Source organism: Stenella coeruleoalba (assembly GCF_951394435.1).
Source record: "Stenella coeruleoalba genome assembly, contig: scaffold_153, whole genome shotgun sequence".
Taxonomy (NCBI): Eukaryota; Metazoa; Chordata; class Mammalia; order Artiodactyla; family Delphinidae; genus Stenella; species Stenella coeruleoalba.
This window is the reverse complement of record NW_027646138.1, coordinates 53,034-79,842: the sequence shown is the minus strand read 5'-3', so window position 1 is coordinate 79,842 and position 26,809 is coordinate 53,034.

The window sequence follows — 26,809 nt, the reverse complement described above, 5'->3', positions numbered from 1 at the left end:
GAGAACTGGGAGCCTTGTTATGCTGATGGGCGGGATGTAAATTGCCAACAGACACTCGGGAGAAGTGTATGGTGTTTCCTGAAACATCTAAAAAACAAAGCAACAGAGCCTAGGGCACTTCCACTTATGGTCCTATAGCATAGGGAAATTAAAATCAAAAAGACACAGCCACCCCAAAGTTTGGGACGCCTCTGTTTACAACAACCTCGTTTACAGTAAAAGTTCAACATCACAGAAAGTGAAAAATGGATAAAGAAGTTTTGGTACTCACATACAATGCAGTATCACTCAGCAATGAAATCTATGTCATCAGGCCCGTAGCAGCACAATGAGTGGATTCAGGTATGGTGATTCGAACTGAAATAAGTCACACAGAAAAAGAAACATCAATAAATATCACTAATACATGGAATGTAAACTTGGCTACAGAGGAACTGAATTACAAAACAGAACAGGGTCTCAAATTGAGAAAACCAACTTATGCTTGCTTAAGGGGAAAGGTGAGTTGGGGTGCTGCATAAAACCAGAGATTGAAATGAGCACAGATAAAGTTCCTTAAGCCAAATATGGAATAGACAAGAGCTACTCCTTGCTCAACGAAATGACTCAACACCCCATATTAAACAACTAAGAATGTACCTGACTAGTAAGTATCTTAAAACCGATGGATTGCTATGTCTCCAAAAGAGAATCAAGCATGTGTACAGGGGCATAAACGCAGCAGTGATAGGATTGGAGAGGTTCGGTGAGCAAATGAAGACCCTTTGAAGTCATATTGCATGGTACCCATTCCACGGGTCTCAACTCTCCAGGTTTAAGGTATTCTTCGTTCAGCTAAGACATGCATGTGGAACCCAGAATATGATCAACCGTGTGATAGGGCGATGTGTTCCAATATGTCTCAGTTTTCGTCCCCTGGTACTCGGGTGCAACATTCCCGATGCTTTACTAACACTGTCCCCACTTGGAGAGTCAGCGCCTTTAACCTCCTGTTTCGCCCAGTATGCAATTTCTGCGGAAGATGAACAGGAATAGGGAGAACCAATGAGAGACTAGCTGGAGGTTTCTGGACGGGCAAATTTAACTCTCATTTCCCACCAGGAAGAGGAATTAACCAAAGGCTCAGCATGCCGTGCCGGAACCAGATTAGGGCCTGAAGCCATCCTGCGGTGTTGCGGCCAGCTCAAAAGAAAGCGAGTTGAAGAAAGGAGCTCAGGGGCACTGTAATTCACAAACCTGCAGAGTTATAAATGACAGCTATCGTCCAAAAATATACGAAGTAAGGCTGCCAAGAGGACTTGAAAGCGGGGCAGAATTGCAGGAAACCGATTTCAGGAGGTAGACTGGAATTGCATTGAAAGCATAGGAAAAGAGGCAGAAGGTCCACAATGATGCACTTGGCCAAAAAGGGCGTATGCGTTTTTTCCTGAATATATTCAGGAAAAAACGCATACGCCCTTTTTGGCCAACCAAGCAAGCTTGCAAAGGAAATCTGCACTACAATGAAGTCTCACTTCCCTTCGGTCAAAAGGGTCATCTGAAAAAAGTGTAAAATCCAGAAAGGCAGGACAGGCCATGGAGAACTGGGAGCCTTGTTATGCTGATGGGCGGGATGTAAATTGCCAACAGACACTCGGGAGAAGTGTATGGTGTTTCCTGAAACATCTAAAAAACAAAGCAACAGAGCCTAGGGCACTTCCACTTATGGTCCTATAGCATAGGGAAATTAAAATCAAAAAGACACAGCCACCCCAAAGTTTGGGACGCCTCTTTTTACAAGAACCTCATTTACAGTACAAGTTCAATATCACAGAAAGTGAAAATGGATAAAGAACTTGTGGTACTTACGTACAATGCAGTATCACTCAGCAATGAAATGTATGTCATCTGGCCCGTAGCAGCATAATGAGTGGACTCAGGTACAATGATTCTAACTGAAATAAGTCACACAGAAAAAGAAACATCATAAGATATCACTAATACACGGAATGTAAACTTGGCTACACAGGAACTGAATTCCAAAACAGAACAGGGTCTCAAATTTAGAAAACCAACTTATGCTTGCTTAAGGGGAAAGGTGAGTTGGGGTGCTGCATAAAACCAGAGATTGAAATGAGCACAGATAAAGTTCCTTAAGCCAAATATGGAATAGACAAGAGCTACTCCTTGCTCAACGAAATGGACTCAACACCCCATATTAAACGCCTAAGAATGTACCTGACTAGTAAGTATCTTAAAACCGATGGATTGCTATGTCTCTGAAAGAGAATCAAACGTGTGTACAGGGGCATAAACGCAGCAGTGATAGGATTGGAGAGGTTCGGTGAGCAAATGAAGACCCTTTGAAGTCATATTGCATGGTACCCATTCCACGGGTCTCAACTCTCCAGGTTTAAGGTATTCTTCCTTCAGCTAAAACATGCATGTGGAACCCAGAGTATGATCAACCATGTGAACGGGAGACGTGTTTAAATATGTCTCAGTTTTCCTCCCCTGGTACTCGTGTGCAACATTCCAGATGCTTTACTAACACTCTCCCCACTTGGAGAGTCAGCGCCTTTAACCTCCTGTTTGGTCCAGTTTGCAATTTCTGCGGAAGATGAACAGGAATAGGGAGAACCAATGAGAGACTAGCTGGAGGTGTCTGGACGGGCAAATTTAACTCTCATTTCCCACCAGGAAGAGGAATTAACCAAAGGTCAGCGTGTCGTGCCGGAACCAGATTAGGGCCTGAAGCCATCCTGCAGTGTTTCGGCCAGGTCACAAGAAAGCGAGTTGAAGAAAGGAGCTCAGGGGCACTGTAATTCACAAACCTGCAGAGTTATAAATGACAGCTATCGTCCAAAAATATACTGTAGTAAGGCTGCCAAGAGGACTTGAAAGCGGGGCAGAATTGCAGGAAACCGATTTCAGGAGGTAGACTGGAATTGCATTGAAAGCATAAGAAAAGAGGCAGAACGTCCACAATGATGCACTTGGCCAAAAAGGGCGTATGCGTTTCTTCCTGAATATATTCAGGAAAAAACGCATACGCCCTTTTTGGCCAACCAAGCAAGCTTGCAAAGGAAATCTGCACTACAATGAAGTCTCACTTCCTCCCGGTCAAAAGGGCCATCTGAAAAAAGTGTAAAATCCAGAAAGGCAGGACAGGCCATGGAGAACTGGGAGCCTTGTTATGCTGATGGGCGGGATGTAAATTGCCAACAGACACTCGGGAGAAGTGTATGGTGTTTCCTGAAACATCTAAAAAACAAAGCAACAGAGCCTAGGGCACTTCCACTTATGGTCCTATAGCATAGGGAAATTAAAATCAAAAAGCAACAGCCACCCCAAAGTTTGGGATGCCTCTCTTTACAAGAACCTCGTTTACAGTACAAGTTCAACATCACAGAAAGTGAAAAATGGATAAAGAAGCTGTGGTATTTACTTACAAAGCAATATCACTCAGGAATGAAATCTATGTCATCAGTCCCTTAGCAGCACAATGAGTGGATTCAGGTATGATGATTCAAACTGAAATAAGTCACACAGAAAAAGAAACATCATAAGATATCACTAGTACACGGAATGTAAACTTGGCTACACAGGAACTGAATTCCAAAACAGAACAGGGTCTCAAATTTAGAAAACCAACTTCTGCTTGCTTAAGGGGAAAGGTGAGTTGGGGTGCTGCATAAAACCAGAGATTGAAATGAGCACAGATAAACTTCCTTAAGCCAAATATGGAATAGACAAGAGCTACTCCTTGTTCAACGAAATGGACTCAACACCACATATTAAACGCCTAAGAATGTACCTGACTAGTAAGTATCTTAAAACCTATGGATTGCTATGTCTCCAAAAGAGAATCAAGCGTGTGTACAGGAGCATAAACGCAGCAGTGATAGGATTGGAGAGGTTCGGTGAGCAAATGAAGACCCTTTGAAGTCATATTGCATGGTACCCATTACACGGGTCTCAACTCTCCAGGTTTAAGGTATTCTTCCTTCAGCTAAAACATGCATGTGGAACCCAGAGTATGATCAACCGTGTGAACGGGAGACGTGTTCAAATATGTCTCAGTTTTCCTCCCCTGGTATTCGGGTGCAACATTCCAGACGCTTTAATAACACTCTCCCCACTTGGAGAGTCAGCGCCTTTAACCTCCTGTTTGGCCCAGTTTGCAATTTCTGCGGAAGATGAACAGGAATAGGGAGAACCAATGAGAGTCTAGCTGGAGGTGTCTGGACGGGCAAATTTAACTCTCATTTCCCACCAGGAAGAGGAAATAACCAAAGGCTCAACGTGCCGTGCCGGAACCAGATTAGGGCCTGAAGCCATCCTGCGGTGTTGCGGCCAACTCACAAGAAAGCGAGTTGAAGAAAGGAGCTCAGGGACACTGTAATTCACAAACCTGCAGAGTTATAAATGACAGCTATTGTCCAAAAATATACTGAAGTAAGGCTTCCAAGAGGACTTGAAAGCGGGGCAGAATTGCAGGAAACCGATTTCAGGAGGTAGACTGGATTTGCATTGAAAGCATAGGAAAAGAGGCAGAACGTCAACAATGATGCACTTGGCCAAAAAGAGCGTATGCGTTTTTTCCTGAATATATTCAGGAAAAATCATATATGAACTTTTTGGCCAACCAAGCAAGCTTGTAAAGGAAATCTGCACTACAATGAAGTCTCACTTCCTCCCTGTCAAACGGGCCATCTGAAAAAAGTGTAAAATCCAGAAAGGCAGGACAGGCCATGGAGAACTGGGAGCCTTGTTATGCTGATGGGCGGGATGTAAATTGCCAACAGACACTCGGGAGAAGTGTATGGTGTTTCCTGAAACATCTAAAAAACAAAGCAACAGAGCCTAGGGCACTTCCACTTATGGTCCTATAGCATAGGGAAATTAAAATCAAAAAGAAACAGCCACCCCAAAGTTTGGGACGCCTCTGTTTACAACAACCTCGTTTACAGTACAAGTTCAATATCACAGAAAGTGAAAAATGGATAAAGAAGTTTTGGTACTCACATACAATGCAGTATCACTCAGCAATGAAATCTATGTCATCAGGCCCGTAGCAGCACAATGAGTGGATTCAGGTATGGTGATTCGAACTGAAATAAGTCACACAGAAAAAGAAACATCAATAAATATCACTAATACATGGAATGTAAACTTGGCTACAGAGGAACTGAATTACAAAACAGAACAGGGTCTCAAATTGAGAAAACCAACTTATGCTTGCTTAAGGGGAAAGGTGAGTTGGGGTGCTGCATAAAACCAGAGATTGAAATGAGCACAGATAAAGTTCCTTAAGCCAAATATGGAATAGACAAGAGCTACTCCTTGCTCAACGAAATGACTCAACACCCCATATTAAACAACTAAGAATGTACCTGACTAGTAAGTATCTTAAAACCGATGGATTGCTATGTCTCCAAAAGAGAATCAAGCATGTGTACAGGGGCATAAACGCAGCAGTGATAGGATTGGAGAGGTTCGGTGAGCAAATGAAGACCCTTTGAAGTCATATTGCATGGTACCCATTCCACGGGTCTCAACTCTCCAGGTTTAAGGTATTCTTCGTTCAGCTAAGACATGCATGTGGAACCCAGAATATGATCAACCGTGTGATAGGGCGATGTGTTCCAATATGTCTCAGTTTTCGTCCCCTGGTACTCGGGTGCAACATTCCCGATGCTTTACTAACACTGTCCCCACTTGGAGAGTCAGCGCCTTTAACCTCCTGTTTCGCCCAGTATGCAATTTCTGCGGAAGATGAACAGGAATAGGGAGAACCAATGAGAGACTAGCTGGAGGTTTCTGGACGGGCAAATTTAACTCTCATTTCCCACCAGGAAGAGGAATTAACCAAAGGCTCAGCATGCCGTGCCGGAACCAGATTAGGGCCTGAAGCCATCCTGCGGTGTTGCGGCCAGCTCAAAAGAAAGCGAGTTGAAGAAAGGAGCTCAGGGGCACTGTAATTCACAAACCTGCAGAGTTATAAATGACAGCTATCGTCCAAAAATATACGAAGTAAGGCTGCCAAGAGGACTTGAAAGCGGGGCAGAATTGCAGGAAACCGATTTCAGGAGGTAGACTGGAATTGCATTGAAAGCATAGGAAAAGAGGCAGAAGGTCCACAATGATGCACTTGGCCAAAAAGGGCGTATGCGTTTTTTCCTGAATATATTCAGGAAAAAACGCATACGCCCTTTTTGGCCAACCAAGCAAGCTTGCAAAGGAAATCTGCACTACAATGAAGTCTCACTTCCCTTCGGTCAAAAGGGTCATCTGAAAAAAGTGTAAAATCCAGAAAGGCAGGACAGGCCATGGAGAACTGGGAGCCTTGTTATGCTGATGGGCGGGATGTAAATTGCCAACAGACACTCGGGAGAAGTGTATGGTGTTTCCTGAAACATCTAAAAAACAAAGCAACAGAGCCTAGGGCACTTCCACTTATGGTCCTATAGCATAGGGAAATTAAAATCAAAAAGACACAGCCACCCCAAAGTTTGGGACGCCTCTTTTTACAAGAACCTCATTTACAGTACAAGTTCAATATCACAGAAAGTGAAAAATGGATAAAGAACTTGTGGTACTTACGTACAATGCAGTATCACTCAGCAATGAAATGTATGTCATCTGGCCCGTAGCAGCATAATGAGTGGACTCAGGTACGATGATTCTAACTGAAATAAGTCACACAGAAAAAGAAACATCATAAGATATCACTAATACACGGAATGTAAACTTGGCTACACAGGAACTGAATTCCAAAACAGAACAGGGTCTCAAATTTAGAAAACCAACTTATGCTTGCTTAAGGGGAAAGGTGAGTTGGGGTGCTGCATAAAACCAGAGATTGAAATGAGCACAGATAAAGTTCCTTAAGCCAAATATGGAATAGACAAGAGCTACTCCTTGCTCAACGAAATGGACTCAACACCCCATATTAAACGCCTAAGAATGTACCTGACTAGTAAGTATCTTAAAACCGATGGATTGCTATGTCTCTGAAAGAGAATCAAACGTGTGTACAGGGGCATAAACGCAGCAGTGATAGGATTGGAGAGGTTCGGTGAGCAAATGAAGACCCTTTGAAGTCATATTGCATGGTACCCATTCCACGGGTCTCAACTCTCCAGGTTTAAGGTATTCTTCCTTCAGCTAAAACATGCATGTGGAACCCAGAGTATGATCAACCATGTGAACGGGAGACGTGTTTAAATATGTCTCAGTTTTCCTCCCCTGGTACTCGTGTGCAACATTCCAGATGCTTTACTAACACTCTCCCCACTTGGAGAGTCAGCGCCTTTAACCTCCTGTTTGGTCCAGTTTGCAATTTCTGCGGAAGATGAACAGGAATAGGGAGAACCAATGAGAGACTAGCTGGAGGTGTCTGGACGGGCAAATTTAACTCTCATTTCCCACCAGGAAGAGGAATTAACCAAAGGTCAGCGTGTCGTGCCGGAACCAGATTAGGGCCTGAAGCCATCCTGCAGTGTTTCGGCCAGGTCACAAGAAAGCGAGTTGAAGAAAGGAGCTCAGGGGCACTGTAATTCACAAACCTGCAGAGTTATAAATGACAGCTATCGTCCAAAAATATACTGTAGTAAGGCTGCCAAGAGGACTTGAAAGCGGGGCAGAATTGCAGGAAACCGATTTCAGGAGGTAGACTGGAATTGCATTGAAAGCATAAGAAAAGAGGCAGAATGTCCACAATGATGCACTTGGCCAAAAAGGGCGTATGCGTTTCTTCCTGAATATATTCAGGAAAAAACGCATACGCCCTTTTTGGCCAACCAAGCAAGCTTGCAAATGAAATCTGCACTACAATGAAGTCTCACTTCCTCCCGGTCAAAAGGGCCATCTGAAAAAAGTGTAAAATCCAGAAAGGCAGGACAGGCCATGGAGAACTGGGAGCCTTGTTATGCTGATGGGCGGGATGTAAATTGCCAACAGACACTCGGGAGAAGTGTATGGTGTTTCCTGAAACATCTAAAAAACAAAGCAACAGAGCCTAGGGCACTTCCACTTATGGTCCTATAGCATAGGGAAATTAAAATCAAAAAGCAACAGCCACCCCAAAGTTTGGGATGCCTCTCTTTACAAGAACCTCGTTTACAGTACAAGTTCAACATCACAGAAAGTGAAAAATGGATAAAGAAGCTGTGGTATTTACTTACAAAGCAATATCACTCAGCAATGAAATCTATGTCATCAGTCCCTTAGCAGCACAATGAGTGGATTCAGGTACGATGATTCTAACTGAAATAAGTCACACAGAAAAAGAAACATCATAAGATATCACTAATACACGGAATGTAAACTTGGCCACACAGGAACTGAATTCCAAAACAGAACAGGGTCTCAAATTTAGAAAACCAACTTCTGCTTGCTTAAGGGGAAAGGTGAGTTGGGGTGCTGCATAAAACCAGAGATTGAAATGAGCACAGATAAAGTTCCTTAAGCCAAATATGGAATAGACAAGAGCTACTCCTTGCTCAACGAAATGGACTCAACACCCCATATTAAACGCCTAAGAATGTACCTGACTAGTAAGTATCTTAAAACCTATGGATTGCTATGTCTCCAAAAGAGAATCAAGCGTGTGTACAGGGGCATAAACGCAGCAGTGATAGGATTGGAGAGGTTCGGTGAGCAAATGAAGACCCTTTGAAGTCATATTGCATGGTACCCTTTACACGGGTCTCAACTCTCCAGGTTTAAGGTATTCTTCCTTCAGCTAAAACATGCATGTGGAACCCAGAGTATAATCAACCGTGTGAACGGGAGACGTGTTCAAATACGTCTCAGTTTTCCTCCCCTGGTAATCGGGTGCAACATTCCAGACGCTTTACTAACACTCTCCCCACTTGGAGAGTCAGTCCCTTTAACCTCCTGTTTGGCCCAGTTTGCAATTTCTGCGGAAGATGAACAGGAATAGGGAGAACCAATGAGAGACTAGCTGGAGGTGTCTGGACGGGCAAATTTAACTCTCATTTCCCACCAGGAAGAGGAATTAACCAAACGCTCAGCGTGCCGTGCCGTTACCAGATTAGGGCCTGAAGCCATCCTGCGGTGTTGCGGCCAGCTCAAAAGAAAGCGAGTTGAAGAAAGGAGCTCAGGGGCACTGTAATTCACAAACCTGCAGAGTTATAAATGACAGCTATCGTCCAAACATATACTGAAGTAAGGCTGCCAAGAGGACTTGAAAGCGGGGCAGAATTGCAGGAAACCGATTTCAGGAGGTAGACTGGAATTGCATTGAAAGCATAGGAAAAGAGGCAGAACGTCCACAATGATGCACTTGGCCAAAAAGGGCGTATGCGTTTTTTCCTGAATATATTCAGGAAAAAACGCATACGCCCTTTTTGGCCAACCAAGCAAGCTTGCAAAGGAAATCTGCACTACAATGAAGTCTCACTTCCCCCCGGTCAAAAGGGCCATCTGAAAAAAGTGTAAAATCCAGAAAGGCAGGACAGGCCATGGAGAACTGGGAGCCTTGTTATGCTGATGGGCGGGATGTAAATTGCCAACAGACACTCGGGAGAAGTGTATGGTGTTTCCTGAAACATCTAAAAAACAAAGCAACAGAGCCTAGGGCACTTCCACTTATGGTCGTATAGCTTAGGGAAATTAAAATCAAAAAGACACAGCCACCCCAATGTTTGGGACGCCTCTGTTTACAAGAACCTCGTTTACCATACAAGTTCAATATCACAGAAAGTGAAAAATGGATAAAGAACTTGTGGTACTTACGTACAATGCAGTATCACTCAGCAATGAAATCTATGTCATCAGGCCCGTGGCAGCATAATGAGTGGATTCAGGTACGATGATTCTAACTGAAATAAGTCACACAGAAAAAGAAACATCATAAGATATCACTAATACACGGAATGTAAACTTGGCTACACATGAACTGAATTACAAAAGAGAACAGGGTCTCAAATTTAGAAAACCAACTTATGCTTTCTTAAGGGGGAAGGTGAGTTGGGGTGCTGCATAAAAGCAGAGTTTGAAATTAGCACAGATACCGTTCCATAAGCCAAATATGTAATACACAAGACCTACCCCTTGCTCAACGAAATGGATTCAACAATGGGGTATCACCTCACACCTTGTAGAATAGGCATCATAGAAAATCTACAAACAAAAAATGCTGGAAAGGGTGTGGAGAAAAGGAACCCTCTTCCACTATTGTTGGGAATATAAATTGATACAGTCATTATGGAGAACAATATGGAATTTCTTAAGAAACTAACAATAGAATTACCATATGATACAGCAATCCCAGTACTGGACATATACCCAGACAAAACCATAAATCAAAAAGAGTCATTCACCGCAATGTTCATTGCATCACTATTTATAATATCGAGGTAATGGAAGCAACCTAAATGCCCACAGACAGACGAATGCATAAAGCTGTGGTACATATATAAAATGGAATATTACTAAGCCATGAAAAGGAATGAAATTGGGTCATTTGTAGAGACGTCGATGGATCTAGAGACTGTCATACAGAGTGAAGTAAGTCAGAAAGAGAAAAACAAATCTTGTATATTCATGCATATATGTGGAACCTAGAAAAACTGTACAGATTAACCATTTTGCAAGGCATAAATAGAGCAACAGATGTAGACAACAAACGTATGGACAACAAGGGGGGAAAGCTGTTGGGGGGGTGGTGGTGAGAGGAGTTGAGAGACTGGGATTGGCATGTATACATTTATATGTATAAAATAGATAACCAATAAGAACCTGCTGTATAAAAATATAAAATAAAATTCAAAATTAAAAAGAAATAAAATTTAAAAAATAAAACAGAAAAAACAATTATTCCCTGCACATACATGTATTTATATGAATAAATTATTTCCATGCTTATATCTGTAAATACAAAAAAGAGGAATAAAATCTACCTTGAACCAAAAACGAAAAAGAGAAAAAAACACAGAACCCACCAGTTACACAGAGGAAAACCGTATCAGGGCACTTGCTCCAGTTGTAAACAATTCTGAAGTTGGTCAGTGGTGGGGAATCGTCTCCCATTCAGCCAGCAGCCCCCACGCAACAAGCGTCCTCATTGCAAAGCTGGGGCACCGTGCCGAGGCATCTGTGAGTAAACGTGAGCTGAGCCCCAGGCCAGTTGCTGCTGAACTATTCCCACCCGTCCCAGGTAAAACACCTGAATATATACAAGGACTTGAAAGCCTAGAGGAAGGGCCATAGAGCCACACGAGTGACAGCATGCCGGCCGACTTGGTGCCTGCAGGCCAGCCAGGATGGTCCTGGCCCTGGGTGCTCTTCTGGAAGATTTCCATTTCCCTGCCTGAGATACCCGTCCTGTCCCTGCCCCCACTGCTTTTTTCCTTCCTCACCTCTGCCCAGGGAGAAATTCCAGCAGCAGGTATGGGTGACACATCCTCTTCTTTAGCAGGTGGCAGCCTGGCAACTGCTGCAGAAAGTCCAGCAGAGCCCCACTCACACTGGGCCACCCACAAAGCCGTGGCCTCTCACTCCCTCCCACCAGCCCAGCCCCGAGACTGCTGACAGGGCAGAGAAAATGGCGTCAGGCACGGCTGCAGGGGCTCTTGCTGCCTGGAGTGGTATTTATATTGATCTCAACCCAGGCACACCTGGGGAGGGCTGGCCGGCACGGTAAGGCTGCCCAGGTCAGCCAATCATCACCCCTCAGGGGCTCACAGTTGCAGAAAATGGAACTTGCTGAACCGGCCAGGTCCGAGGAACAGGTGTGGGCTCCTGAGAGTCAGGATAGACAAGGGGCTGCAGCTTTGGCTTGTTTTCTAATCATTTTATCTGGCCCATGAGTGGGAGACAACTTCAAGAAAACCCTCTCCTAATGAGAGGAACCCAGGAGTCAGGGAGAGGAGGGGTGGGTGGTGGTTGGAGACAGAGGCCTGGTGCCCCGGGTGCAGTGGAAGTCTCTGGAAGACCAGGTGGAGGGAGGCCTCACGGAGTGATGCCCAGGGTCACAGACCTGTCGCAGCTGCTGTTTGTTAGTTCAAGTCCTGCTCTGAGGTGCTCTGTGTCAGCTCTGAGCGACAGGTGAGCTGGGGGTGCTCTGCAATGAGGGCTATGTGCACGGTTCCTGTGTGCCCAGCCCTGCCACGGTACCTGCAAGGGTAGCTCTGTATCCTGGGAGGGGCCTGACCACGAGAGCCCCGTGGGCTGGGGTGGGGGTGGGGTACCTGCCCAGGTGAGCTCCATATTCTGCGATTGGTCTGACCACGAGAGCCCCATGGGCTGCTGGGGACCTGGTAAAGGATGTCAGGACAGTCAGTGAAGCCACCGAGGATATACCTCCAGTTGCTCCTAATTCCTACACCCTGCTGGTCATTCTACCAACCACCAGGACATGGTATTCTGTATTAGTCTTCAATGATGCCTTCTTTTGTATTCCATTAGTCCCAGAGTCACAAGAAATTTTGGCTTGTGAGTGGCAGGACTCAACATACAACTAAAACAATACTTCCGGGCCGTCTGGACCCAAGGGTGCAAAAATTCCCACACCGTCTTTGGGGAAAGCTTAGCTAAAGACCTAAAAGTTCTACCTCTGGAAAAGGAAACCCTCCTTCAATATGCAGACGACATTCTGATCGCCAGCCCTACTAAGGAGGCCTCTGAACTACCAAGCCAATAAAGGATAGAAGTTGTCCAAGAAAAAGCTCAAATATCACAGACTGCGGTGACCTGCCTGGGCTTCATTCTCACAGAAGGTCAGAGAAGCCCATCCCAGGAAAGGGAAGAAACCATTTTCAGCCTTACCCCTTTCTAAAACTAGAAGACAGCTTAGGGGTTCCTGGGGAGGCCAGGGTTTGCTGCTTCTGGATCCCTAACTACAGTCTACTAGCTGGGCCTCTATATGAAACACTGAAAGGAAAAGATGATGATCCTTTTGAATAGAATCCAGAAGTGGCCTTTCAAGAATGGAAAGAGCAGTCAATTCAGACCCTTGCCCTGGAACTCCCTAATTTAGCTAAACCCTTTGACCTTTACATTCCCGGTGAAAGGTGAATCGCCATTGGAGAATTAGTGCAAAAACTGGGACCACTTGAAATGGAACAATGCAAGAATGCCATCCAGGTAGGATAAACTACGGTCACCAAGGGGCTTGGCCCACTGCCACATCTGGCCAAGATACTGGCGGTATCTAAAAACCTGGAAATCAGCAGCCCAAAAGGCCACCTCCCTCCTAAGGGAAAAGGACCCCACGTGGTGATCCTAACCACCAACCATGCCCTGAAGTTGCAGGGTTCGCTCCGTGGGCACACCGACCTCGAGTGAGGAGGCCCTCCAACTCCAACATCCAGAGAGATAACCGGGGGCAACAGGGCACCATGACGACTCGTGTGAACATCACTTGACCTGGAGTTTCTCTCATAAAACAACAAGAGTGTGTCCCAAAAGAGTAGACTACTGCTTGCAGGACTTACTGCACCCAGAGGGGAGCTAATAATCTTGGCGGGGGAACAGTATACCACACTGTCACCATAGAAAAGCCTACAGACACCGTGATGATGGTGGCCAATAAGACCGGCTGGACTCCTGTTTACTTCAAAAGGCTGTTGACTCAGTAGCCATCATGGTCCTTATCACCACTGACCCTGGACTGTCTGGGAGTTGAGCGGGCAGGGCTCTGACACCTGGTGCTGTTTGTACGTTAATTCAGGGGCCTAATTGAAGAAAGCGCAGACTACTGGTCAGAGCATCTAGGCTGGCAGAAACGGTCAGCCTAAGGTGGCCGAACAAATGTGGGGCGGGGTGAAACCGGCCCCCACAGCGTCTCTGCACATCTCTTTCCTGGACCCTTAAAGGTCATTAGAATCTATAACACTTCCAATGCTGGTGCTCAGGTGGACGAGCAGGGAGGCAGGGGTCCTGGGGACAATCAACGTCACTGGGAGGCTGCTGGGGAGAAGCTCTGACCCTCGCCCCAGGGTATGAGGGCTCCCAACTCAGCACTCAGCAGTTACAGAAGAAGGGTCTGCACCCTCAGCACTCCAAGAATGAGGAACGGGACAAAAGGCAGAGGAGGGGTTTGTCCCCAGCAAAGCCCATTAAAAATCCCTGGGAGATAAAAATAGAATCTGGGCAATAAAGTCAAGTCTAACCTTTTTTATCCTTTGTGCTTTGTCTAATTTCACGTGCTACTAGGGTCCCGCATGCAGAGGTTCCACACCCGGCACTTCAGACCAGATTTCCTAGTGCAGAATGGCTGGGTCGACACCTCAGCTCCTGGGGCCCAGTGCAGACTCCACGATATAGAGCCTGAGCTACAGCCAACCCGGCCCTCGAGAGCTCCGCTGCCTCCCTCCCTCCCACTGACTCTGACAGGATCTCTACACAGCAGCCCAGCCCACAGCCCACGGGGTAGTGCATGCTCTCACCTCTCCATTCTCTGATCAAAATATAAAGTTTCCTTTGCTTGTGAACCAAACTCAGTCTCGATCTGTTGGCCCCAATGACACTGGGCAGGGAGACACTTGTTGGGGTCCACTCTGGAGGATCAGTAACAGAAATTGAGACTATTGTAACCTCAATGAACAGATGTGTGAGCCAAACTGTAGTTAACATAGAACAGTGTATAAGGCTCGGGTAAAATAAGATGTTTCTAACACTTCCATTTGATATTTCCATCACTTTTTATAAGCAAGTTCAGTGAAAAGGTTTGTCTTATTTGTCAGGTCAATATTAGAGAAACGAAGTGATTTCTTTCCAAGGATGTACATCTAATAATCTTGGTTAAACCTTCAATCTTGTTTTAAATGCTTTTCCATTGAAAATGATACCTCTCTTTCAGCTCCCCCATTTCTGAGAAGTATAAAATCTTATAATTTATTATTACCAAAGGGGAAAGGTGGGAGGAGGGATAAATTAACAGTTTGGAATTAACACATACACACTGCTATGTATAAAATAGATCATCAACAAGGAACTACTGTATAGCACAGGGAACTACACTCAACATTTTGCAATAACCTATAAGGGGAAATAATCTGAAAAAGAATAGATATTTTTATTGACATCATCTATCAATGATAGTTAAAGTGTAGCCTAAGGGAAGCTGGTGGTGAGTGCTTCTGACCCTGAAGACTTCAATCATCTAAAGTTTGGACTCTGCCTACTTCCCAAGACCCTTAATGAACATATGTGTAGCCGTAGCTTAAAAACTTCCCCAGTTTGGGTTTCGGGGAGACACTGATTTTGAAAAAGCCCTGGTGTTCTCCTTACATGAATGGGACTCTTCCTACTGCTAAAACATGTCTGTCACACCCAGAGGATGGTATACCGTCTGATCGGGAAGAGTTTGGAAAAGGCATCTCATCTCCTCATCTCCTGGTGCTCGGGTTCACCCCTCCAGCGTCTTTACTAACAGTCTCCCCACTTGGAGATGTCAGCACTGTCAACATCCTGTTGCGTACAGTTTGGAATTTGTCCAGAGGATGAAGCGGAAGGATGAGGAACAATGAGAGACAAGTCCTAGGTGTTCAGACAGGCACATATCACTCTAATTTCCAATCAGGAAGACGAATTGACCAAAGGCTAGGGTTGCCCATGGAAACAGTATAGGGCTTGAGGAAATCCCGCTGCTTTGTGGCCAGTTCCCATAAACACAAGTTGAACAATGGAACTCAGGGGCAGTAAAATTCACAAAACTGCAGAGTTGAAAATATCCATCACTGAAAAATGTCTTGAGGAAAGTCAGAGAAAAGGACTTGTAAGCAAGGGAGAATGGCAGGAAAGGGATTTGAGGAGGTAGAAAGGACTCGCCATTAAGCACAAGAAAAGGAGCTGAACATTGCCAACATTGCAGTTGGCCAAAAAGGGTGTATGCGTTTTTTTCTGTATATATTCAAGAAAAGGGCATACACTTTTTTAGCCAACCAAACAGGTGGGCACTGGAAGTCAATACTACAAAAGATATCACTTCGCATCAGTCAGAAGAGCCATCCTCATAAAGCGTAAACAACAGAAATGCAGGACAGGGCAACGAGAAGAGGGAGCCCTGTGAGACTTATAGTGGAAATGTATATTGCCAACGGCCATTCTGGAGAAGTGTATTGTGTTTACTAAAGCATCTAAAAAATGAGCTACAGAGCATAGGGCACTTGCACTCATGGGCGTATATCTTGGGAAAAACAAAAATCGAGAGGACACAGGCACCCCAATGTTTACCCCCTCTCTGTTTAAAAGATCCTCGACTAGGATATAACTTAAATGTCTCTGGAGGGAAAAAATGGATAGAGATGTGGTACTTAGGTAGAGTGGAATATTATTCAGCCTGGAAATCAATGAAATATGGCCAGTTGTAACAACTCCGGAGGAGTTACGTATGATCATTCTAAGTGACAGAATTCAAAAAGAAAAAGACACATATCATAAGATATCACTTAAAGGTGGAATCCAAAATGGCTACACATGAAATAGATTACAAAACAAAAACATAGTCAAATATGTAGAAAACACGCATAAGGCTGCTAAACGGGAAAGGTGGGGAAGGGTGAGTCATCATCCAGGAGGTTGAAATTAGCAAAGATACCATTCCAAATACCAAACTGATAATCAACAAGGCCTACACGGTAGCTAAAAGAACTGCACTCAGCACACTCAAGTCACCGGAAAAGAATATATACGACTGGTAAGAATCTGAAAAAGAATTTATTGATGACTCTCTGTACGTGAATCAAGTGGATGTACAGCAGCAAGAAACAGAGCTTTGAAAATCAGCTGTAACCAATATAGTAATAAATTGAATAAAATAAACGACAGAGAGACAGAGAAAACCTCTTACAACTTTTCCTCAGGGACGGTGATGCAACATGGATTGAACACATCTAGACCCACAGCAGGATGAGACATAAGGCTGGAAACTGTTTGCGCTAAGAGAAATGTGAGGTTGGGTGAGGAAATGCACACCCTTTAAAGTAATACTACCTGGTACCCATTCAATGGGTCCCAAATCTGCAGGTTCAAGGGATCTTCCTACAGCTAAAACATGCATGGAAAACCCAGAGGACTGTACACCATGTGATCGGGAGATGTGTCTAAAATGCACCTCATTTATCCTCTCCTGGTGCTCCTGTTCACCATTCCAGCCACGTTACTTAGAATCTCCCCACTTGGAGAATCAGCACATTTAAACTTGTGTTTCACACATTTTGCAAATTGTGAGGAGGATGAACGGGAAGAGGGGGAACCAATGAGAGAATAGTTGTAGGGGTTTGGACGGGCACATATCACTCTAATTTCCCATTAAGAATAAGAATTAAAGAAAGGCTCAGCCTGCCTCGCCGGAGCCAAAATAGGGCCTGAAGCAATCCTGCGGGTTTGAGGCCAGCTCACAAAAGAGCAACTTAAAAAATGGAGCTCAGGGTCACTGCAATTCACAAACCTGCAGAGTTATAAATGAAAACTAATGTCCAAAAATATGTTGAGGTAAGGCAAAGAAGAGGATCTGAATGCAAGACAGAATTGCAAGAAACAGATTTCAAGAGATAGATTGGACTCGTCTTTAATGCACATGAAAAGCGGCAGAATTTGGACAATGATGCAGTTGGCCCAAAAGGGCGTATGCGTTTTTTCCTGATTATATCCAGGAAAAAACGCATACGCACTTTATGGGCAACGAAGCAAGCAAGCAATGCAAATGTGCACAACAAAGAAGTCTCACTTCCCACCGGTCAAAAGGGCCATCCTAAAAAATTGTAAAAACCAGAAATGCAGGACAGGCCATGGAGAACAGGGAGCCTTTATACGCTGATGGGCAGTGTGTGAACTGCCGAGAGCCACTCTGGAGAAGTGTATGGTGGTTCCTAAATCATCTAAAAAACAGAGCTACAGAGCATAGGACACTTCCAATCATGGGAGTATATCTAGGGAAGTCTAAAAATCAACAAGACACAAGCACACCACAGTTTAGGGCTACTCTGTTTACAAGAACCTCAACTTCAGTACACCTTAAATATCCCAGGAAAGAGAACAATGGATAAAGAAGATGTGGTACTTATGTACAATGGAATATCTCTTCACCATGAAATCAATGTAATAAGGCTAGTAGAAGGATAAAGAGTGGATTTAGGTCCGATAATACTACTTGAAATAAGTCAAACAGAAAAAGAAACATATCATAAGATATCACTTATAGAGGGAGGGTAAATATGGCTGCACAAGAAATGAATTACAGAACAGAACAGTGTCTCACATTTAGAAAACACACTTATGTCAGCTTAAGGGGAAAGGAGAGGTGGGGTGATGCATAAAACCAGAGTTTGAAATTAGCACAGATACCGTTCAATAAACCAAATAGGTATTAGACAAGATCTACACCTTGCTCAATGAACTGGCCTCAACACACCCTATACACCGCAGAGAAATATATCTGAGTAATAAGAATCTTAAAACCCATGTATTGATATATCTCCATAAGGGAATCAAGTGTGTGCAGAGCGGCACAAACACAGCAGTGAAAATGAGCTAAACCCCATTATAGAAATAAATTTTAAAAACAAAACGCTGAAACAATGAAAGAGAGAAAAATTCTTACAAAATTCGCTCAGGGGATGTGATGCAACCTGGATTGACCACATATAAACCCACAGCTGGATAAGACATAAGGCTGGACACTTGGGGCTGAGAGGATTGGTGAGCTTTGGTGAGCAACTGCCGAAAGTTTAATGCAATACTTCATGCTACTCAGTCCAAGGGTCCCAACACTCCAGGTTGAAGGGAATCTTCCTACAGCTAAACCACGCTTGGGAAACCCAGTGACTGGTATACCATATGATCGGGAAAGGTTTCTAAAACGCACCTCATTTTTCCTCTCCTGGGGCTCCGGATCGACATTCCAGCCGCTTTACTAACAACATCCCCACATGGAGTCAATGCCTTTAAGTTCTGGTATTGCACAGTCTGCAGTTAGTGCAGAGGATGAATGGGAATAGGGGGAACCAGTGAGAAACTAGCTGTAGCGGTTTCAATGGGCACATGTCACTCTAATGTCACATCAGTAAGAAGAATTAACCAAAGGCACAGAGAGTGCCCCAGAAGAAAAATAGGGATTCAAGGAATCCTGTGGTTATGGGGCAAGACCACAAAAATAAGAGCTGAAAAATGGAGCTAAGGGCCACTGCAATTTAAAAACCTGCAGAGTTATAAAGGCCAACTATTTTCAAAAAATATATTGAGGTAAGGCTATGAAGAGGCAATGAAAGCAAGGCAGAATTGCAGGAAACCAATTTCAGGAGGTAGACTGGAATTGCATTGAAAACATATGAAGAGAGTCAGAACCTCGACAATGATGCACTTGGCCAAAAAGGGCGTATGCGGTTTTTCCTGAATATATTCAGGAAAAAACGCATACGCCCTTTTTGGCCAACCAAGCAAGCTTGCAAAGGAAATCTGCATTACAATGAAGTCTCACTTCCCCCCGGTCAAAAGGGCCATCTGAAAAAAGTGTAAAATCCAGAAAGGCAGGACAGGCCATGGAGAACTGGGAGCCTTGTTATGCTGATGGGCGGGATGTAAATTGCCAACAGACACTTGGGAGAAGTGTATGGTGTTTCCTGAAACATCTAAAAAACAAAGCAACAGAGCCTAGGGCACTTCCACTTATGGTCCTATAGCTTAGGGAAATTAAAATCAAAAAGACACAGCCACCCCAAAGTTTGGGACGCCTCTGTTTACAAGAACCTCATGTACAGTACAAGTTCAACATCGCAGAAAGTGAAAAATGGATAAAGAACTTGTGGTACTTACGTACAATGCAGTATCACTCAGCAAAGAAATCTATGTCATCTGGCCCGTAGCAGCATAATGAGTGGATTCAGGTACGATGATTCTAACTGAAATAAGTCACACAGAAAAAGAAACATCATAAGATATCACTAATACACGGAATGTAAACTTGTCTACACCGGAACTGAATTCCAAAACAGAACAGGGCCTCAAATTTAGAAAACAAACTTATGCTTGCTTAAGGGGAAAGGTGAGTTGGGGTGCTGCATAAAACCAGAGATTGAAATGAGCACAGATAAAGTTCCTTAAGCCAAATATGGAATAGACAAGAGCTACTCCTTGCTCAACGAAATGGAATCAACACCCCATATTAAACACCTAAGAATGTACCTGACTAGTAAGTATCTTAAAACCTATGGATTGCTATGTCTGCGAAAGAGAATCAAGCATGTGTACAGGGGCATAAACGCAGCAGTGATAGGATTGGAGAGGTTCGGTGAGCAAATGAAGACCCTTTGAAGTCATATTGCATGGTACCCATTCCACGGGTCTCAACTCTCCAGGTTTAAGGTATTCTTCCTTCAGCTAAAACATGCATGTGGAACCCAGAGTATAATCAACCGTGTGAACGGGAGACGTGTTCAGATATGTCTCAGTTTTCCTCCCCTGGTACTCGGGTGCAACATTCCATACGCTTTACTAACACTCTCCCGACTTGGAGAGTCAGCGCCTTTAACCTCCTGTTTGGCCCAGTTTGCAATTTCTGCGGAAGATGAACAGGAATAGGGAGAACCAATGAGAGACTAGCTGGAGGTGTCTGGACGGGCAAATTTAACTCTCATTTCCCACCAGGAAGAGGAAATAACCAAAGGCTCAGCGTGCCGTGCCGGAACCAGATTAGGGCCTGAAGCCATCCTGTGGTGTTGCGGCCAGCTCAAAAGAAAGCGAGTTGATGAAAGGAGCTCAGGGGCACTGTAATTCACAAACCTGCAGAGTTATAAATGACAGCTCTCGTCCAAAAATATACTGAAGTAAGGCTGCCAAGAGGACTTGAAAGTGGGGCAGAATTGCAGGAAACCGATTTCAGGAGGTAGACTGGAATTGCATTGAAAGCATAGGAAAAGAGGCAGAACGTCCACAATGATGCACTTGGCCAAAAAGGGCGTATGCGTTTTTTCCTGAATATATTCAGGAAAAAACGCATACGCCCTTTTTGGCCAACCAAGCAAGCTTGCAAAGGAAATCTGCACTACAATGAAGTCTCACTTCCCCCCGGTCAAAAGGGCCATCTGAAAAAAGTGTAAAATCCAGAAAGGCAGGACAGGCCATGGAGAACTGGGAGCCTTGTTATGCTGATGGGCGGGATGTAAATTGCCAACAGACACTCGGGAGAAGTGTATGGTGTTTCCTGAAACATCTAAAAAACAAAGCAACAGAGCCTAGGGCACTTCCACTTATGGTCCTATAGCTTAGGGAAATTAAAATCAAAAAGACACAGCCACCCCAAAGTTTGGGACGCCTCTGTTTACAAGAACCTCATTTACAGTACAAGTTCAACATCGCAGAAAGTGAAAAATGGATAAAGAAGTTGTGGTATTTACTTACAAAGCAATATCACTCAGCAATGAAATCTATGTCATCAGGCCCTTACCAGCACAATGAGTGGATTCAGGTATGATGATTCTAACTGAAATAAGTCACACAGAAAAAGAAACATCATAAGATATCAGTAATACACGGAATGTAAACTTGGCTACACAGGAACTGAATTACAGAACAGAACAGGGTCTCAAATTTAGAAAACCAACTTATGCTTGCTTAAGGGGAAAGGTGAGTTGGGGTGCTGCATAAAACCAGAGATTGAAATGAGCACAGATAAAGTTCCTTAAGTCAAATATGGAATAGACAAGAGCTACTCCTTGCTCAACGAAATGGACTCAACACCCCATATTAAACACCTAAGAATGTACCTGACTAGTAAGTATCTTAAAACCTATGGATTGCTATGTCTCCGAAAGAGAATCAAGCATGTGTACAGGGGCATAAACGCAGCAGTGATAGGATTGGAGAGGTTCGGTGAGCAAATGAAGACCCTTTGAAGTCATATTGCATGGTACCCATTCCACGGGTTTCAACTACCCAGGTTTAAGGTATTCTTCCTTCAACTAAAACATGCATGTGGAACCTAGAGTATGATCAACCATGTGATTGGGAGACGTGTTCAAATATGTCTCAGTTTTCGTACCCTGGTACTCGGGTGCAACATTCCAGACGCTTTACTAACACTCTCCCGACTTGGAGAGTCAGTCCCTTTAGCCTCCAGTTTGGCCCAGTTTGCAATTTCTGCGGAAGATGAACAGGAATAGCGAGAACCAATGAGAGACTAGCTGGAGGTGTCTGGACGGGCAAATTTAACTCTCATTTCCCACCAGGAAGAGGAAATAACCAAAGGCTCAGTGTGCCTTGCCGAAACCAGATTAGGGATGAAGCCATTCTGCGGTGTTGCGGACAGCTCAAAAGAAAGCGAGTTGAAGAAAGGAGCTCAGGGGCACTGTAATTCACAAACCTGCAGAGTTATAAATGACAGCTATCGTCCAAACATATACTGAAGTAAGGCTGCCAAGAGGACTTGAAAGCGGGGCAGAATTGCAGGAAACCGATTTCAGGAGGTAGACTGGAATTGCATTGAAAGCATAGGAAAAGAGGCAGAACGTCCACAATGATGCACTTGGCCAAAAAGGGCGTATGCGTTTTTTCCTGAATATATTCAGGAAAAAACGCATACGCCCTTTTTGGCCAACCAAGCAAGCTTGCAAAGGAAATCTGCACTACAATGAAGTCTCACTTCCCCCCGGTCAAAAGGGCCATCTGAAAAAAGTGTAAAATCCAGAAAGGCAGGACAGGCCATGGAGAACTGGGAGCCTTGTTATGCTGATGGGCGGGATGTAAATTGCCAACAGACACTCGGGAGAAGTGTATGGTGTTTCCTGAAACATCTAAAAAACAAAGCAACAGAGCCTAGGGCACTTCCACTTATGGTCCTATAGCTTAGGGAAATTAAAATCAAAAAGACACAGCCACCCCAAAGTTTGGGACGCCTGTGTTTACAAGAACCTCATTTACCGTACATTTTCAATATCACAGAAATTGAAAAATGGATAAAGAACTTGTGGTACTTACGTACAATGCAGTATCACTCAGCAATGAAATCTATGTCATCAGGCCCGTAGCAGCACAATGAGTGGATTCAGGTACGATGATTCTAACTGAAATAAGTCACACAGAAAAAGAAACATCATAAGATATCACTAATACACGGAATGTAAATTTGGCTACAAAGGAACTGAATTCCAAAACAGAACAGGGTCTCAAATTTAGAAAACCAACTTATGCTTGCTTAAGGGGAAAGGTGAGTTGGGGTGCTGCATAAAACCAGAGATTGAAATGAGCACAGATAAAGTTCCTTAAGCCAAATATGGAATAGACAAGAGCTACACCTTGCTCAATGAAATGGACTCAGCACCGCATATTAAACGCCTAAGAATGTACCTGACTAATAAGTATCTTAAAACGTATGGATTGCTATGTCTCCGAAAGAGAATCAAGCATGTGTACAGGGGCATAAACGCAGCAGTGATAGGATTGGAGAGGTTCGGTGAGCAAATGAAGACCCTTTGAAGTCATATTGCATGGTACCCATTCCATGGGTCTCAACTCTCCAGGTTTAAGGTATTCTTCCTTCAGCTAAAACATGCATGTGGAACCCAGAGTATGATCAACCATGTGAACGGGAGACGTGTTTAAATATGTCTCAGTTTTCCTCCCCTGGTACTCGGGTGCAACATTCCAGACGCTTTACTAACACTCTCCCCACTTGGAGGGTCAGCGCCTTTAACCTCCTGTTTGGCCCAGTTTGCAATTTCTGCGTAAGATGAACAGGAATAGGGAGAAGCAATGAGAGACTAGCTGGAGGTGTCTGGCCGGGCAAATTTAACTCTCATTTCCCACCAGGACAAGGAAATAACCAAAGGCTCAGCGTGCCGTGCTGGAACCAGAGTAGGGCCTGAAGCCATCCTGCGGTGTTGCGGCCAGCTCAAAAGAAAATGAGTTGAAGAAAGGAGGTCAGGGGCACTGTAATTCACAAACCTGCAGAGTTATAAATGACAGCTATTGTCCAAAAATATACTGAAGTAAGGCTGCCAAGAGGACTTGAAAGCGGGGCAGAATGCCAGGAAACCGATTTCAGGAGGTAGACTGGAATTGCATTGAAAGCATAGGAAAAGAGGCAGAACGTCCACAATAATGCACTTGGCCAAAAAGGGCGTATGCGTTTTTTCCTGAATATATTCAGGAAAAAACGCATACGCCCTTTTTGGCCAACCAAGCAAACTTGCAAAGGAAATCTGCACTACAATGAAGTCTCACTTCCCCCCGGTCAAAAGGGCCATCTGAAAAAAGTGTAAAATCCAGAAAGGCAGGACAGGCCATGGAGAACTGGGAGCCTTGTTATGCTGATGGGCGGGATGTAAATTGCCAACAGACACTCGGGAGAAGTGTATGGTGTTTCCTGAAACATCTAAAAAACAAAGCAACAGAGCCTAGGGCACTTCCACTTATGGTCCTATTGCATAGGGAAATTAAAATCAAAAAGACACAGCCACCCCAAAGTTTGGGACGCCTCTGTTTACAAGAACCTCGTTTACAGTACAAGTTCAACATCGCAGAAAGTGAAAAATGGATAAAAAGTTGTGGTATTTACTTACAAAGCAATATCACTCAGCAAAAAAATCTATGTCATCAGGCCCGTAGCAGCATAATGAGTGGATTCAGGTACGATGATTCTAACTGAAATAAGTCACACAGAAAAAGAAACATCATAAGATATCACTAATACACGGAATGTAAACTTGGCTACACAGGAACTGAATTCCAAAACAGAACAGGGTCTCAAATTTAGAAAACCAACTTCTGCTTGCTTAAGGGGAAAGGTGAGTTGGGGTGTTGCATTAAACCAGAGATTGAAATGAGCACAGATAAAGTTCCTTAAGCCAAATATGGAATAGACAAGAGCTACTCCTTGTTCAACGAAATGGACTCAACAGCCCATATTAAACGCCTAAGAATGTACCTGACTAGTAAGTATCTTAAAACCTACGGATTGCTATGTCTCTGAAAGAGAATCAAGCATGTGTACAGGGGCATAAACGCAGCAGTGATAGGATTGGAGAGGTTCGGTGAGCAAATGAAGACCCTTTGAAGTCATATTGCATGGTACCCATTCCACGGGTCTCCACTCTCCAGGTTTAAGGTATTCTTCCTTCAGCTAAAACATGCATGTGGAACCCAGAGTATGATCAACCGTGTGAACGGGAGACGTGTTTAAATATTTCTCAGTTTTCCTCCCCTGGTACTCGGGTGCAACATTCCAGACACTTTACTAACACTCTCCCCACTTGGAGGGTCAGCGCCTTTAACCTCCTGTTTGGCCCAGTTTGCAATTTCTGGGGAAGATGAACAGGAATAGGGAGAACCAATGAGAGACTAGCTGGAGGTGTCTAGACGGGCACATTTAACTCTCATTTCCCACCAGGAAGAGGAAATAACCAAAGGCTCAGCGTGCCGTGCCGGAACCAGATTAGGGCTGAAGCCATCCTGCGGTGTTGCGGCCAGCTCAAAAGAAAGCGAGTTGAAGAAAGGAGCTCAGGGGCACTGTAATTCACAAACCTGCAGAGTTATAAATGACAGCTATCGTCCAAAAATATACTGAATTAAGGCTGCCAAGAGGACTTCAAAGCGGGGCAGAATTGCAGGAAACCGATTTCAGGAGGTAGACTGGAATTGCATTGAAAGCATAGGAAAAGAGGCAGAACGTCCACAATGATGCACTTGGCCAAAAAGGGCGTATGCGTTTTTTCCTGAATATATTCAGGAAAAAACGCATACGCCCTTTTTGGCCAACCAAGCAAGCTTGCAAAGGAAATCTGCACTACAATGAAGTCTCACTTCCCCCCGGTCAAAAGGGCCATCTGAAAAAAGTGTAAAATCCAGAAAGGCAGGACAGGCCATGGAGAACTGGGATCCTTGTTATGCTGATGGGCGGGATGTAAATTGCCAACAGACACTCGGGAGAAGTGTATGGTGTTTCCTGAAACATCTAAAAAACAAAGCAACAGAGCCTAGGGCACTTCCACTTATGGTCCTATAGCTTAGGGAAATTAAAATCAAAAAGACACAGCCACCCCAAAGTTTGGGACGCCTCTGTTTACAAGAACCTCGTTTACAGTACAAGTTCAATATCACAGAAAGTGAAAAATGGATAAAGAACTTGTGGTACTTAGGTACAATGCAGTATCACTCAGCAATGAAATCTATGTCATCAGGCACGTAGCAGCATAATGAGTGGATTCAGGTACGAAGATTCTAACTGAAATAAGTTACACAGAAAAAGAAACATCATAAGATATCAGTAATACACGGAATGTAAACTTCGCTACACAGGAACTGAATTCCAAAACAGAACAGGGTCTCAAATTTAGAAAACCAACTTCTGCTTGCTTAAAGGGAAAGGTGAGTTGGGGTGCTGCATAAAACCAGAGATTGAAATGAGCACAGATAAAGTTCCTTAAGCCAAATATGGAATAGACAAGAGCTACTCCTTGATCAACGAAATGGACTCAACACCGCATATTAAACGCCTAAGAATGTACCTGACTAGTAAGTATCTTAAAACCTATGGATTGCTATGTCTCCAAAAGAGAATCAAGCGTGTGTACAGGGGCATAAACGCAGCAGTGATAGGATTGGAGAGGTTCGGTGAGCAAATGAAGACCCTTTGAAGTCATATTGCATGGTACCCTTTACACGGGTCTCAACTCTCCAGGTTTAAGGTATTCTTCCTTCAGCTAAAACATGCATGTGGAACCCAGAGTATAATCAACCGTGTCAACGGGAGACGTGTTCAAATACGTCTCAGTTTTCCTCCCCTGGTACTCGGGTGCAACATTCCAGACGCTTTACTAACACTCTCCCCACTTGGAGAGTCAGTCCCTTTAACCTCCTGTTT